This window comes from Ranitomeya imitator, chromosome 1, assembly GCF_032444005.1.
Source record: "Ranitomeya imitator isolate aRanImi1 chromosome 1, aRanImi1.pri, whole genome shotgun sequence".
Classification (NCBI taxonomy): domain Eukaryota; kingdom Metazoa; phylum Chordata; class Amphibia; order Anura; family Dendrobatidae; genus Ranitomeya; species Ranitomeya imitator.
Window position 1 is genome coordinate 1,225,830,314 of NC_091282.1, and position 17,568 is coordinate 1,225,847,881.

At 46.4% G+C, this 17,568-nt stretch overlaps 1 protein-coding gene across 1 annotated transcript in view; it reads left to right on the top strand.

Annotated features, from left to right (window-relative positions):
* The window catches only part of SFXN5 (sideroflexin 5), a 345,747-nt gene that overhangs the window by 139,703 nt on the left and 188,476 nt on the right, over positions 1-17,568 (top strand). The gene's annotated exons all lie outside the window — the stretch shown is intronic.

The following is a 17,568-nucleotide window of genomic DNA, read 5'->3' on the forward strand; positions in this document are numbered from 1 at the left end:
ATCAAGCCAGGAAAGTGCCAGATGGGCATGAGGGAGGTTCACTACCTGGGGCACCGGGTAGGCGGGAACACCCTGAAGCCAGAGCCGGAGAAAGTGGGCGCGATCGTGAACTGGCCCACTCACGTGACCAAGAAACAGGTGATGTCTTTCTTGGGCACTGCAGGGTACTATAGGCGCTTTGTACAACACTATAGTAGCCTGGCAAAACCTTTGACGGACCTCACCAGGAAGAAGCTACCTCACATTGTCAACTGGACAGATGGCTGTGAGGGGGCCTTCCAGGCGTTGAAAACCGCACTGTGCAACGCCCCTGTGTTGAAAGCAGTCGACAGCAGTCGACCGTTCTTGGTGCAGACCGACGCCAGCGAGTTTGGCCTTGGTGCTGTGCTCAGCCAGGTTGACTCGGAGGACCAAGAGCACCCCGTGTTATACCTGAGCCGGAAGCTTTTGCCGAGGGAAGTGGCCTACTCCACCATCGAGAAGGAGTGCCTGGCCATAGTCTGGGCCCTGCAGCGCTTGCAGCCCTACTTGTACGGTCGCCCCTTCACTGTGGTGACCGACCACGACCCTCTGCGCTGGCTAAACGCCATGTGTGGAACCAACAGCAGGTTGCTACGCTGGAGCCTTGCCCTTCAGCAGTTTGACTTCACCATTGAACACAAAACGGGCAAAGAGCATGGGAATGCAGATGGACTGTGCCGCCAGGGTGAACCTACTGAGGTGCCCATGGAGGCATACCGTGGGGTTCTGCCTCCCTAGCGCACACCAAAAGGGGGAGGTGTGAGGAAACTCTATAATATCAGTAGTAGTTTCTCTGCCTTTTAGCACCATAGCTGAGGGAATTCTGCACTCCTAACCATGGTACTGAGAAACACATGGTCGCTGTAAAACCCCCCTCTTTTTCCCCTTCCCATTACTTCAGAGTTTAGCTTTCCTTCTCAGAGAGTGTGGGGGTTTTAGGAGAGCCACGGTATTTTACGACCGGCATTTCCTGCCGTGTAAGCTCTTGTCCAGCTATAAGTGAACTAGAAACTTCTAGAAATTCATGAAAGTCCTTTGTTTGGTTTTTGTAAGATATTAGGCAAACATTTTAAGTTAAGAATACGAAAATATATATTCTTAGAGTCCATCGGAGGATCTATCTAACACTCTAAGCACGGGCTTCTAACTCCATCTGGTAAAAAAGTAGGGATTTCTCTGTAAATATGTATCCCAGATAGGACATATTTGATCTCATTAGAATGCCCACGTTAATCCGAGATGAATGCTGGGTTTGTTATGACTATGACATGTTTTGTAGCGAAGTTATAGAAATTAGAGAAAATAGTTTAAAGTTTACTCAGAAGGTAGAGAGAGGAGGGTCTGGATAAGACAGCCTTTCTGTGATGTCACAGCCTTAAGGTTTTAAGTGTCTGGCAGGCTCTGAGGAGTCACTTCTTCTTGACTTCTGCTCTCCTCCTGAAGCCAGCAGCACGTCCAATGAGCTGGGACGTATGGTTGCCTGCCATGCTTTGAACATGTGAGTGTTACCTTTTCTCATTTAATCCCTGTTTATTTCATAATTACCCTTGTACATATTTGCAATTATCTCATTTGTAACATCTTTGTAAAATATTTTGATAAAACACTGCCTGAAACTTTTGATGGGGTATATTATTTAATACTAGTTCTTTCTGCGCCGATTCTTTGGAATGCACTACCTAGGATAATACGATTAATCCCCAATCCCCACAGTTTTAAGCGTGCCCTAAAAACTCATTTGTTCAGACTGGCCTACCGCCTCAATGCATTAACCTAACGATCCCTGTGTGGCCTATATTAAAAAAAAAAAAAAAAATTAATTAACTGGTTCATGCAGCTTTACATGAACACCCAAGCCTTACACTATGGCTGGTCCGAATAACTATAGCAATTGTTACCATCCACCTCTCGTGTCTCCCCTTTTCCTCATAGTTTGTAAGCTTACGAGCAGGGCCCTCACTCCTCTTGGTATCTGTTTTGAACTGTATTTCTGTTATGCTGTAATGTCTATTGTATGTACAAGTCCCCTCTATAATTTGTAAAGCGCTGCGGAATATGTTGGCGCTATATAAATAAAAATTATTATTATTATTATTATTATTATTATTTCTCCTGTTCTAAACCGTACCCTAAGTCTCTTGAAGGGAAAATACGCTACTGTTGTGTTGGGTTAGCTTCGGACCCGTTTAATCGAAGCTGGTGGCGGCGATACCATGTGCAGGCTTTTGGGGTGCTGCTGTAGCGACTGCAGCGTTGATAATCATTGTTCCTGCCTAAGTGGGAGTAGTTTATCGCGTCGCTGCAGCATGCCCAATAGCCAGTACATAGCAGGCATCCTTTCTGGCGACTAATTACCCTAGGTGCAGTACCTAATCTGACCTGAGAGTAAGGGGGGCGCCAGAGAGCTGCAAGTGTTAAGTGGAACTGTAAGCGGGATATACATAAATCCCTGCAGTTCGTGGTATATAGAAAAGCAGTGGGATACCTAAAATAAGCCCCTGCTGTAAACTAAGAGGTCAATAGCCTTGTGTGTGGTTTTTTCATCACATCGTGGAGTGGAGGGATAACTAAGATAAGCCCCCCTGCACATGTGATAACCGTCTGTTGGCCTATTGTCACCTCAATCCGTGACGTAGGGGTGACGGTCACGGTGTGAATCGTGACAAGACCCAAGATCAAGTTCCAAAACTTCACTTGAGACCTAAATATCAAACCACTGACCGGACCCTAAAAGTTAATAAATTCATAAACTGGTCATGATTTCATCCAAACCCACAAAAAAATAAGACTCCAAAAGTAATAAAATACTAGACCAGGGCCCAAAAATGTATTCAGACCCCATATTGATCCCCTTATTTTGTCTTGACTGCAAATCTTTCTGCTAAATTGATTCAGTCCCTAAAATATTTTTCACACCTTTAATAGGAATTGGTCACCAGGTTTTGGCATCTAGTCTGAGATCTGCATGATGTAAAGACAAAGACCCTGATTCCAGCGATGAGTCGGCTATATGCTGTTTTTATATATACGCTGCTCAAAAAAATAAAGGGAACACTTAAACAACAGAATATATCTCCAAGTACCGTAAATCAAACTTCTGTGAAATCAAACCGTCCAGTTAGGAAGCAACACTGTTTGACAATCAATTTCACATACTGTTGTGCAAACGGAATAGACAACAGATGGAAATTATTGGCAATTATCAAGACACCCTCAATAAAGGAGTGGTTCTGCAGGTGGGGACCACAAACCACATCTCAGTACCAATGCTTTCTGGCTGATGTTTTGGTCACTTTTGAATGTTGGTTGTGCTTTCACACTCATGGAAGCATGAGACGGACTCTACAACCCACACAAGTGGCTCAGGTAGTGCAGCCCATCCAGGATGGCACATCAATGCGAGCTGTGGAAAGAAGATTTTCTATGTCTGTCAGCGTAGTGTCCAGAGGCTGGAGGCGCTACCAGGAGACAGGCCAGTACTCCAGGAGATGTGGAGGGGGCCGTAGGAGGGCAACAACCCAGCAGCAGGACCGCTACATCAGCCTTTGTGCAAGGAGGAACAGGAGGAGCACTGCCAGAGCCCTGCAAAATGACCTCCAGCAGGCCACAAATGTGCATGTGTCTGCACAAACGGTTAGAAACCGACTCCATGAGGATGGTCTGAGTGCCCGAGATCCACAGATGGGGGTTGTGCTCACAGCCCAACACCGTGCAGGACGCTTGGCATTTGCCACAGAACACCAGGATTGGCAAATTCACCACTGGCGCCCTGTGCTCTTCACAGATGAAAGCAGGTTCACACTGAGCACATGTGACAGATGTGACAGAGTCTGGAGATGCTGTGGAGAGCGATCTGCTGCCTGCAACATCCTTCAGCATGACCGGTTTGCAGTGGGTCATTAATTTTGTGGGGTGGCATTTCTTTGGAGGGCCGCACAGCCCTCCATGTGCTTGCCAGAGGTAGCCTGACTGCCATTAGGTACCAGGATGAGATCATCAGACCCCTTGTGAGACCATATGCTGGTGCGGTTGGCCCTGGGTTCCTCCTAATGCAGGACAATGCTAGACCTCATGTGGCTGGAGTGTGTCAGCACTCAATGAAGGCATTGAAGCTATGGACCGGCCCGCCCGTTCCTCAGACCTGAATCCAATTGAGCACATCTGGGACATCATGTCTCGCACCATCCACCAATGTCACATTGCACCACAGACTGTCCAGGAGTTGGCGGATGGTTTAGTCCAGGTCTGGGAGGAGATCCCTCAGGAGCGTGCCCAGGTGTTGTAGGGAGGTCATACAAGCACGTGGAGGCCACACACACTACTGAGCATCATTTCCTTGTCTTGAGGCATTTCCACTGAAGTTGGATCAGCCTGTATCTTCATTTTCCACTTTGATTTTGAGCATCATTCCAACTCCAGACCTCCGTGGGATATTAGTTGTGATTTACGTTGATCATAATTAGATTTTATTGTTCTCAACACATTCCACTATGTAATGAGTAACGATTTACAACTGTAGTATTTCATTCAGTGATATCTAGGATGTGGGATTTTAGTGTTTCCTTTATTTTTTTGAGCAGTGTGTGTGTATATGTATACAGTGCCTTGTGAAAGTATTCGGCCCCCTGGAACTTTTCAACCTTTTCCCACATACCATGCTTCAAACATAAAGATACCAAATGTAAATTTTAGGTGAAGAATCAACAACAAGTGGAACACAATTGTGAGTTAAACTAAATTTATTGGTTATTTGAAATTTTTGTGGAAATTTAAAAACTGAAAAGTGGGGGGTGCAATATTATTCGGCCCCTTTACTTTCAGTGCAGCAAACTCAGTGCAGAAGTTCATTGTGGATCTCTGAATGATCCAATGTTGTCCTAAATGCCTAATGATGATAAATATAATCCACCTGTGTGTAATCAAGTCTGCGTATAAATGCACCTGCTCTGTGATAGTCTCAGGGTTCTGTTTGAAGCACAGAGAGCATCATGAAGACCAAGGAACACAACAGGCAGGTCCGTGATACTGTGGTGGAGAAGTTTAAAGCCGGATTTGGATGCAAAATGATTTAAAGCATGATATGTGGGAAAAGTGCCAGGGGGCCGAATAGTTTCGCAAGGCACTGTGTATATGTGTATATATATACACACATATATATATTCAGAAGGAACTGGGCAACCTGTTTTTTTAACATTTTATTTGCATGCTATGGTGGAAAATATTTGGTCAAAAACAAAATTTCATCTCAATACTTTGTAATATATCCTTTGTTGGCAATGACAGAGGTCAAACGTTTTCTGTAAGTCTTCACAAGGTTGCCACACACTGTTGTTGGTATGTTGGCCCATTCCTCCATGCAGATCTCCTCTAGAGCACTGATGTTTTTGGCTTTTCGCTTGGCAACACGGACTTTCAACTCCCTCCAAAGGTTTTCTATAGGGTTGAGATCTGGAGACTGGCTAGGCCACTCCAGGACCTTGAAATGCTTCTTCCGAAGCCACTCCTTCGTTGCCCTGGCGGTGTGCTTTGGATCATTGTCATGTTGAAAGACCCAGCCACGTTTCATCTTCAATGCCCTTGCTGATGGAAGGAGGTTTGCACTCAAAATCTCACGATACATGACCCCATTCATTCTTTCATGTACCCGGATCAGTCGTCCTGGCCCCTTTGCAGAGAAACAGCCCCAAAGCATGATGTTTCCACCACCATGCTTTACAGTAGGTATGGTGTTTGATGGATGCAACTCAGTATTCTTTTTCCTCCAAACACGACAAGTTGTGTTTCTACCAAACAGTTCCAGTTTGGTTTCATCAGACCATAGGACATTCTCCCAAAACTCCTCTGGATCATCCAAATGCTCTCTAGCAAACTTCAGACGGGCCCGGACATGTACTGGCTTAAGCAGTGGGACACGTCTGGCACTGCAGGATCTGAGTCCATGGTGGCGTAGTGTGTTACTTATGGTAGGCCTTGTTACATTGGTCCCAGCTCTCTGCAGTTCATTCACTAGGTCCCCCCGCGTGGTTCTGGGATTTTTCCTCACCGTTCTTGTGATCATTCTGACCCCACGGGGTGGGATTTTGCGTGGAGCCCCAGATCGAGGGAGATTATCAGTGGTCTTGTATGTCTTCCATTTTCTAATTATTGCTCCCACTGTTGATTTCTTCACTCCAAGCTGGTTGGCTATTGCAGATTCAGTCTTCCCAGCCTGGTGCAGGGCTACAATTTTGTTTCTGGTGTCCTTTGACAGCTCTTTGGTCTTCACCATAGTGGAGTTTGGAGTCAGACTGTTTGAGGGTTTGCACAGGTGTCTTTTTATACTGATAACAAGTTTAAACAGGTGCCATTACTACAGGTAATGAGTGGAGGAAAGAGGAGACTCTTAAAGAAGAAGTTACAGGTCTGTGAGAGCCAGAAATCTTGATTGTTTGTTTCTGACCAAATATTTATTTTCCACCATAATATGCAAATAAAATGTTAAAAAAACAGACAATGTGATTTTCTGGATTTTTTTTTCTCAGTTTGTCTCCCATAGTTGAGGTCTACCTATGATGTAAATTACAGACGCCTCTCATCTTTTTAAGTGGTGGAACTTGCACTATTGCTGACTGACTAAATACTTTTTTGCCCCACTGTATATATATAATCTAATATATGTCACGGATCCCAGGGGGAATACCTTACCTTTATCTTCCCTGCTGCTCACACTTGTATGCCATGAACCGGGGCTGTTTGGTTGCCCAATTCTTTCTGAAGGGGATTTATCTATATCCCACTTCCGGTTTGGAACTTGCAGCTCTCTGGCACCCCCCTTACCCTCAGGTCAGACGGTACTGCACCTAGGATAATTAGTCACCAAAAAGGCTGCCTTACTTAGTGCTGGTTAATGGGCACGCTGCAGCGAGGGTGATATAACTACTCCCACTCAGGCGGGCACAATAATTATCAACTCCGTCCGTCGTTACAAAGTCTCCCAAACGCATAGGACAAATCCGCTGCCACCAGCTCCGATTTCTTGATTAATAATGGGTCCGAAGCCAACCCAAATTAGCGTAATTCACTTCAGAGGACGTGACTACGTTATAGAGCAAGGAGAAATAAAGCTAGTAATTTTATATATTTTACTCCAAAAAAGTAGGCAGTGCTTACAAGAGGGTAAAAAGATATTATAAAAGAAGACAAGTGTAGTATGTACAGTAGAATTACAAATAAAATGGGATTAACGTTGAAAAAAATTACTTACAGTTCGTTATGTTATTTCATCTCATGGCAGACCAGGTGGCTCGGAGGAAGGGTGACACAGTAAGATGCGTTACAGATGGGTCTCGCAGCTAGACCGTAGACAAAAGACTAGTGAAGACTGATGTCTCACTTATCTCCGTGCCCAAAACCAAGGCACTCCCCCTGTGGTGACCTCACTCAGAGGCTGAATACTCCCCTTTCTCGGAGTTATGACAAGCTATTTCTATACAAAACTCGCTGTATGAACATCGTAGAAGAACCACACAATGATCATCATGCTCACCACGTCATGGGGGTTCTTTTAAGTATAAACGCGGCGTAGATATATGACTCGCTTACGGAGAAATCCGTTCTATGCATTTTGTTGGGTTTAGATCCTAGCAATTTCAGAGAGTTATAGATTTCACAGTGGACATTCAGATTATGTAACTTTTATATCTCTATCCCTGATCGGTGCCATTATACATAAGTTTTCAAGAACAGAGGAGTCCATGCAGCTTGAAAGTCGCTGTACCAGTTATAGCTGGTATCAGGCGGGGGGTGGGGCTGAGGGGTTTAGCCAGAAGACTGGCTTTCCCAGCTCCAAGCCATAAAAATTCCCCAGTGAATGTTGCTGGCACTCTGGTCTCACATTACAGCTGTATAGCAGGGGTAAGGAAGAGTGGCTTAGAAGCTTAGAATTCCAGTTCATATTCAGGCAGGCAGAGAAAACTGCAACTGAGAGCTCCGTATGTGTAATTGAAGTAATAAGAACTTCTTCCTATTTCCTAACTCTCTCTCTCTCTCTCTCTCTCTCTATATATATATGATCAGTGTTTTATCAGCAGGAGGCTATCTCTTGGCCTGCCGTCATGTAGTCCAACCCTTCCCCCCACCACTGATTCTGTATACATTGAGCATAAAGCTGATAATCGATGATGTGGCGGGGTTATACAGAACTCAGAATTCCGAGAACTGGTAGAACAGCAGCCGATGTTATTACAAATGCAGCAAGCAGCCCAGTTAGTGATATAACGCTGGAATCGGGCTTTCTGCCCCTACATCATGATGCTCTCAGATGGGAGATCAAAAACTGACTGACAGATTCCTTTAAATAAATTCGGACCTCAGAGGAAGCCCCAAAGTAAATTCAGACCCCAAACTAGACCACTAAATTATTTAAAAAGTAAAAAAGAGCCCCTTAAGTAATTATGACCATAGACCAGATCTCCAATTTATTTAGACTGCAAGACCCAAGCCCTTAAGGAGCAGAGCTGTGGAAGAGAGCAGCAGCTTGCACCTCTGATGACACTACCTTAGACTCTCATAGATGCTGAAACTAGCTGGAGCAACTGGCTATTCCTGTAGTGGATTTCTGACTCCCATAGACTCCAATGTTCAGTGCTTCTTATCTGGAGCCGCTGGTTATTCCTGTAGTGGATATCTGACTCCCATTGACTCCAATGTTCTGTGCTTCTTATCTGGATCCGCTGGTTATTCCTGTAGTGGATTTCTGACTCCCATAGACTCCAGTGTTCAGTGCTTCTTATCTGGAGCCGCTGGTTATTCCTGTAGTGGATTTCTGACTCCCATAGACTCCAGTGTTCAGTGCTTCTTATCTGGAGCCGCTGGTTATTCCTGTAGTGGATTTCTGACTCCCATAGACTCCAGTGTTCAGTGCTTCTTATCTGGAGCCGCTGGTTATTCCTGTAGTGGATTTCTGACTCCCATAGACTCCAGTGTTCAGTGCTTCTTATCTGGAGCCGCTGGTTATTCCTGTAGTGGATTTCTGACTCCCATAGACTCCAGTGTTCAGTGCTTCTTATCTGGAGCCGCTGGTTATTCCTGTAGTGGATATCTGACTCCCATAGACTCCAATGTTCTGTGCTTCTTATCTGGAGCCGCTGGTTATTCCTGTAGTGGATATCTGACTCCCATTGACTCCAATGTTCAGTGCTTCTTATCTGGAGCCTCTGGTTATTCCTGTAGTGGATTTCAGACTCCCATAGACTCCAATGTTCAGTGCTTCTTATCTGGAGCCGCTGGTTATTCCTGTAGTGGATTTCTGACTCCCATAGACTCCAATGTTCACTGCTTCTTATCTGGAGCCGCTGGTTATTGCTGTAGTGGATTTCTTACTCCCATAGACTCCAATGTTCAGTGCTTCTTATCTGGATCCGCTGGTTATTCCTGTAGTGGATTTCTGACTCCCATAGACTCCAATGTTCAGTGCTTCTTATCTGGAGCCGCTGGTTATTCCTGTAGTGGATTTCTGACTCCCATAGACTCCAATGTTCAGTGCTTCTTATCTGGATCCGCTGGTTATTCCTGTAGTGGATTTCTGACTCCCATAGACTCCAGTGTTCAGTGCTTCTTATCTGGAGCCGCTGGTTATTCCTGTAGTGAATTTCTGACTCCCATAGACTCCAGTGTTCAGTGCTTCTTATCTGGAGCCGCTGGTTATTCCTGTAGTGGATATCTGACTCCCATAGACTCCAATGTTCAGTGCTTCTTATCTGGAGCCGCTGGTTATTCCTGTAGTGGATTTCTGACTCCCATAGACTCCAATGTTCACTGCTTCTTATCTGGAGCCGCTGGTTATTGCTGTAGTGGATTTCTTACTCCCATAGACTCCAATGTTCAGTGCTTCTTATCTGGATCCGCTGGTTATTCCTGTAGTGGATTTCTGACTCCCATAGACTCCAATGTTCAGTGCTTCTTATCTGGAGCCGCTGGTTATTCCTGTAGTGGATATCTGACTCCCATAGACTCCAATGTTCAGTGCTTCTTATCTGGAGCCGCTGGTTATTCCTGTAGTGGATTTCTGACTCCCATAGACTCCAATGTTCACTGCTTCTTATCTGGAGCCGCTGGTTATTGCTGTAGTGGATTTCTTACTCCCATAGACTCCAATGTTCAGTGCTTCTTATCTGGATCCGCTGGTTATTCCTGTAGTGGATTTCTGACTCCCATAGACTCCAATGTTCAGTGCTTCTTATCTGGAGCCGCTGGTTATTACTGTAGTGGATTTCTGACTCCCATAGACTCCAATGTTCAGTGCTTCTTATCTGGATCCGCTGGTTATTCCTGTAGTGGATTTCTGACTCCCATAGACTCCAATGTTCTGTGCTTCTTATCTGGAGCCGCTGGTTATTCCTGTAGTGGATTTCTGACTCCCATAGACTCCAATGTTCAGTGCTTCTTATCTGGATCCGCTGGTTATTCCTGTAGTGGATTTCTGACTCCCATAGACTCCAATGTTCAGTGTTTCTTATCTGGAGCCGCTGGTTATTCCTGTAGTGGATTTCTGACTCCCATAGACTCCAATGTTCAGTGCTTCTTATCTGGATCCGCTGGTTATTCCTGTAGTGGATTTCTGACTCCCATAGACTCCAGTGTTCAGTGCTTCTTATCTGGAGCCGCTGGTTATTCCTGTAGTGGATTTCTGACTCCCATAGACTCCAATGTTCAGTGCTTCTTATCTGGATCCGCTGGTTATTCCTGTAGTGGATTTCTGACTCCCATAGACTCCAATGTTCAGTGTTTCTTATCTGGAGCCTCTGGTTATTCCTGTAGTGGATTTCTGACTCCCATAGACTCCAATGTTCACTGCTTCTTATCTGGAGCCGCTGGTTATATCGATGTCATACTGGTGCGGATCTACGAATAAGCTCTTAAAGGGACATCTCCTTTAAATCGTGGGACCTAAATTTCATCTCGTTCAGAAAGTTGTGCATGAGTTCTCATTATGTCAGTCCTATAAATCCTATAATTCATAATCCTATATAATCCTATAATAAGTCCTATAATTCATGACTGAATTCTAGAATGCATTTGGCTACTCATCACTACTACAATATTATCATCATCTGCACCATCTAATCGAGCTGTTCTCCTCTTCCCACAGGTATGCACTGACTTTACCCAGCTCTCCCTGGCTCCCGAATGTCTCTGTATACTGCATTGATTTTCCATGGTATGCACTGACTTTACCCAGCTCTCCCTGGCTCCCGAATGTCTCTGTATACTGCATTGATTTTCCATGGTATGCACTGACTTTACCCAGCTCTCCCTGGTTTCTGAATGTCTCTGTATATTGCACTGGCTTTTCTATGCTTCCCCTGGATCTGAGTGTCTTGGTGCAGCACATATAATCCTTTTAGTATGCTTTCTCACCTATGAGCTTGTTTCCACGACCTGTTTTCATGTCTCTCATTGTGTGATCCTGGCATCTCTTTGAGTGGTCAGTCTTACCCCTCCCTCACTTTATGACCTTTGCTTAACTCTCTACATCTGGTCTCCCATACCCAGCCACCCCCTCATTCACACCTGATTGCCCTTAACTGGGGATATATTCACATGCAGGAGTCTGCTATAGACTCAGTCTGCTGCAAATCATCTTTTAACTTCCATCTTTTTAATTATGATTCTGAATTAGACTGAATTACATCTTTTTAATTATGATTCTGAATTAGACTGAATTGGACTGGAATTGACTGGAAGGTAACAGAACACCGACCACTACAATGTTTCGGTTTCTTTTCTCTTTCACCCCCATACTACTTTCCTTCTTACAATCTCCTGCAATCCCTCCTCCTAGTAAGGAACTAGTCATTTCTTCCTCCATACTCCCCAGCCATCTCACCTTCCCCTCAGAACTGTTCCTCCACATACAATCCTTTTTATCCAGACACACACGGCCGCATCATGTCCTATCCTGCTCCCACCTTCTAATGATCTGTCTGTTACTCCTCATTGCTGGTGACATATCCCCAAATCCCGGCCCTCCCCAATTCATCCCCACACTCGTTTCTAACCCCCTGCCACGATCCTCCGCACGTTTTCCCAACCACGACAACCTCATACCCATTCATCCAGCCCCCACTCCCCCGCTCCCCCTACTTGGAGCACTATGGAACGCACGCTCCATCTGCAACAAACTGACATTTATCCATGACCTCTTCATCACCAACAAACTCTCCTTCCTCGGCCTCACTGAAACCTGGCTCACCCCCTCTGACTCGGCCTCTCCAGCTGCGCTCTCCTATGGCGGATTCCACCTCTCTCACACCCCTCGCCCCAGCAACAAACGCGGTGGAGGAGTTGGCTTGCTCCTGTCCGACACCTGCTCCTTTACTCCAATCCCGCTACCACCCTCCGCTACTCTTCCCTCGTTTGAGGTGCACTCTGTCCGCATCTATTCCCCCTCCAACCTCCAGCTGGCTGTCATCTACCGCCCCCCAGAACTAGCCATCTCCACCTTTCTCGACCACTTCACCACCTGGCTACTTCATTTCCTCTCTGTTGACATCCCCACTATCATCATGGGTGATTTCAATGTCCCCATTGACACTTTCACCTCAGCTACCTCTAAACTTTTATCACTGACTGCCTCCTTTGGCCTCACTCAATGGTCCTCTAAGGCCACTCACAAAGATGGCCACACGCTGGACCTCATCTTCACCCGCCTCTGCTCCCTTACTAACCTCACTAACACACCCCTCCCCCTGTCTGACCACAACCTACTGACATTCTCGTCCCTCTCCTCTCCTAGTGTGCAACCCCCACTCCACAAACTCACTCACCCTCGCCGAAATCTCAAACATCTCAACTTACAATCACTCTCTGAGTCCCTTCTCCCTCTCACAGACATAGCCTCCCTTCATGACACAGATGCTGCTGCCACTTTTTATAACACCACAATAACAGCAACACTCGATTCGGCCGCCCCACTCATGCATAGTAAAACTCGTACAATTAACAGGCAGCCCTGGCTGACCAGCCTGACCAAAGAATTAAGACGGGCTTCCAGGATTGCTGAGCGGAGATGGAAGCGATCCCACTCTGCCGACCACTTCACTGCATACAAGCAGTCCCTCGCCAGCTTCAAGTCTGCGCTCACTGCCGCAAAACAAACTTACTTCTCATCCCTCATATCCTCCCTGTCCCACAACCCTAAACAGCTTTTCAACACTTTCAATTCTCTACTCCGTCCCCCCGCACCTCCTCCCTTCCCCCTCATTTCTGCTGATGACTTCGCCTCTTTCTTTAACCCCTTCCCGACCCATGACGCCACGTAGGCGTCATGAAAGTCGGTGCCAATCCGACCCATGACGCCTATGTGGCGTCATGGAAAGATCGCGTCCCTGCAGATCCGGTGAAAGGGTTAACTCCCATTTCACCCGATCTGCAGGGACAGGGGGAGTGGTAGTTTAGCCCAGGGGGGGGTGGCTTCACCCCCTCGTGGCTACGATCGCTCTGATTGGCTGTTGAAAGTGAAACTGCCAATCAGAGCGATTTGTAATATTTCACCTATTATAACGGGTGAAATATTACAATCCAGCCATGGCCGATGCTGCAATATCATCGGCCATGGCTGGAAATACTAATGTGCCCCCACCCCACCCCACCGATCGCCCCCCCAGCCCCCCGATCTGGCCGGTACACTGCTCCGGCTCCCCTCCGTCCAGTGCTCCGCTCCCCCCCGTGCTCTTGTCCGCTCCCCCCGTGCTCCAATCACCCTCCCCGTGCTCCAATCACCCCCCCTGCACTCCGATCCACACCCCCCGGTGCTCCGTTCCACCCCCCCGTGCTCCATTCCAGCCCCCCCGTGCTCCATTCCACGCCCCCCGCGCTCCGTTCCACCCCTCCCGCGCTCCGATCCCCCCCCTGTGGTCCCCCCCCACCCCATCATACTTACCGATCCAGCCGGGGTCCCGTCCGTCTTCTCCCTGGGCGCCGCTATCTTCCAAAATGGCGGGCGCATGCGCAGTGCGCCCGCCGAATCTGCCGGCCGGCAGATTCGTTCCAAAGTGCATTTTGATCACTGAGATAGATTATATCTCAGTGAACAAAATAAAAAAAATAATAAATGACCCTCCCCCTTTGTCACCCCCATAGGTAGGGACAATAAAAAAATAAAGAAATTTTTTTTTTTCCACTAATGTTAGAATAGGGTTAGGGGTAGGGTTAGGGGTAGGGCTAGGGTTAGGGCTAGGGTTAGGGGTAGGGTTAGGGGTAGGGTTAGGGTTAGGGGTAGGGTTAGGGCTAGGGTTAGGGGTAGGGGTAGGGTTAGGGTTTCGGTATGTGCACACGTATTCTGGTCCTCTGCGGATTTTTCCGCTGCGGATTTGATAAATCCGCAGTGCTAAACCGCTGCGGATTTATGGCGGATTTACCGCGTTTTTTTCTGCGCATTTCACTGCGGTTTTACAACTGCGATTTTCTATTGGAGCAGTTGTAAAACCGCTGCGGAATCCGCACAAAGAAGTGACATGCTGCGGAATGTAAACCGCTGCGTTTCCGTGCAGTTTTTCCACAGCATGTGTACAACGATTTTTGTTTCCCGTAGGTTTACATTGAACTGGGAAACTGCTGCGGATCCGCAGCGTTTTCCGCAGCGTGTGCACATACCTTTAGTATTAGGCTATGTGCACACTGTGCGGATTTGGCTGCGGATTGGCCGCTGCGGATTCGCAGCAGTGTTCCATCAGGTTTACAGTACCATGTAAACATATGAAAAACCAAATCCGCTGTGCCTATGGTGCAGAAAATACCGCGCGGAAACGCTGCGTTGTATTTTCCGCAGCATGTCAATTCTTTGTGCGGATTCCGCAGCGTTTTACACCTGTTCCTCAATAGGAATCCGTAGGTGAAATCCGCACAAAAAACACTGGAAATCCGCGGGAAATCCGCAGGTAAAACGCAGTGCCTTTTACCCGCGGATTTTTCAAAAATGGTGCGGAAATATCTCACACGAATCCGCAAAGTGGGCACATAGCCTTAGGGTTAGGGTTGGAATTAGGGTTGTGGTTAGGGTTGTGATTAGAGTTATGGCTACAGTTGGGATTAGGGTTAGGTGTGTGTTGGGGTTAAGGTTGTGATTAGGGTTATGGCTACAGTTGGGATTAGGGTTAGGGGTGTGGGGGGGTTAGTGTTGGAGTTAGAATTGAGGGGTTACCACTGTTTAGGCACATCAGGGGTCTCCAAACGCAACATGGCGCCACCATTGATTCCAGCCAATCTCGTATTCAAAAAGTCAAATGGTGCTCCCTCACTTCCGAGCCCTGACGTGTGCCCAAACAGTGGTTTACCCCCACATATGGGGTACCAGCATACTCCGGACAAACTGCGCAACAATTACTGGGGTCCAATTTCTCCTGTTACCCTTGTGAATCTAAAAAAATGCTTGCTAAAACATAATTTTTGAGGAAAGAAAAATGATTTTTTATTTTCACGGCTCTGCGTTGTAAACGTCTGTGAAGCACTTGGGGGTTCAAAGTGCTCACCACATATCTAGATAAGTTCCTTGGGGGGTCTAGTTTCTAAAATGGGGTCACTTGTGGGGGTTTCTACTGTTTAGGCACACCAGGGGCTCTGCAAACGCAACGTGACACCCGCAGACCATTCCATCAAAGTCTGCATTTCAAAAGTCACTACTTCCCTTCTGAGCCCCGACGTGTGCCCAAACAGTGGTTTACCCCCACTCATGGGGTATCAGCGTACTCAGGAGAAACTGGACAACAACTTTTGGGGTCCAATTTCTCCTGTAACCCTTGGGAAAATAAAAAATTCTGGGCTAAATAATTATTTTTGAGGAAAGAAAACGTATTTATTATTTTCACGGCTCTGCATTCTAAACTTCTATGAAGCGCTTGGGGGTTCAAAGTGCTCACCACACATCTAGATAAGTTCCTTTCGGGGTCTAGGTTCCAAAATGGGGTCACTTGTGGGGGGTTTCTACTGTTAAGCCACATCAGGGGCTCTGCAAACGCAACGTGACGCCCACAGAGCATTCCATCAAAGTCTGCATTTCAAAACGTCACTACTTCACTTCCGAGCCTCGGCATGTGCCCAAACAGTGGTTTACCCCCACCTATGGGGTATCAGCGTACTCAGGAGAAACTGGACAACAACTTTTGGGGTCCAATTTCTTCTGTAACTCTTGGGAAAATAAAAAATTCTGGGCTAAATAATTATTTTTGAGGAAAGAAAACGTATTTATTATTTTCACGGCTCTGCATTCTAAACTTCTATGAAGCACTTGGGGGTTCAAAGTGCTCACCACACATCTAGATAAGTTCCTTTCGGGGTCTAGTTTCCAAAATGGGGTCACTTGTGGGGGGTTTCTACTGTTAAGCCACATCAGGGGCTCTGCAAACGCAACGTGACGCCCACAGAGCATTCCATCAAAGTCTGCATTTCAAAACGTCACTACTTCACTTCCGAGCCCCGGCATGTGCCCAAACAGTGATTTACCCCCACATATGGGGTATCAGCGTACTCAGGAGAAACTGGACAACAACTTTTGGGGTCAAATTTCTCCTGTTACCCTTGGGAAAATAAAAAATTGCAGGCTAAAAGATCATTTTTGAGAAAATATTTTTTTTTTTTTATTTTCATGGCTCTGCGTTATAAACTTCTGTGAAGCACTTGGGGGTTCAAAGTCCTCACCACACATCTAGATTAGTTCCTTTGGGGGTCTAGTTTCCAAAATGGTGTCATTTCTGGGGGATCTCCAATGTTTAGGCACACAGGGGCTCTCCAAACGTGACATGGTGTCCGCTAATGATTGGAGCTAATTTTCCATTTAAAAAGCCAAATGGCGTGCCTTCCCTTCCGAGCCCTGCCGTGCGCCCAAACAGTGGTTTACCCCCACATATGGGGTATCAGCGTACTCAGGACAAACTGGACAACAACATTTGGGGTCCAATTTCTCCTATTACCCTTGGCAAAATAGGAAATTCCAGGCTAAAAAATCATTTTTGAGGAAAGAAAAATTATTTTTTATTTTCATGGCTCTGCGTTATAAACTTCTGTGAAGCACCTGGGGGTTTAAAGTGCTCAATATGCATCTAGATAAGTTCCTTGGGGGGTCTAGTTTCCAAAATGGGGTCACTTGTGGGGGAGCTCTAATGTTTAGGCACACAGGGGCTCTCCAAACGCGACATGGTGTCCGCTAACAATTGGAGCTAATTTTCCATTCAAAAAGTCAAATGGCGCGCCTTCCCTTCCGAGCCCTGCCGAGTGCCCAAACAGTGGTTTACCCCCACATATGAGGTATCGACGTACTCGGGAGAAATTGCCCAACAAATTTTATGATCCATTTTATCCTACTGCCCATGTGAAAATGAAAAAATTGAGGCGAAAAGAATTTTTTTGTGAAAAAAAAGTACTTTTTCATTTTTACAGATCAATTTGTGAAGCACCTGAGGGTTTAAAGTGCTCACTAGGCATCTAAATAAGTTCCTTGGGGGGTCTAGTTTCCAAAATGGGGTCACTTGTGGGGGAGCGCCAATGTTTAGGCACACAGGAGCTATCCAAACG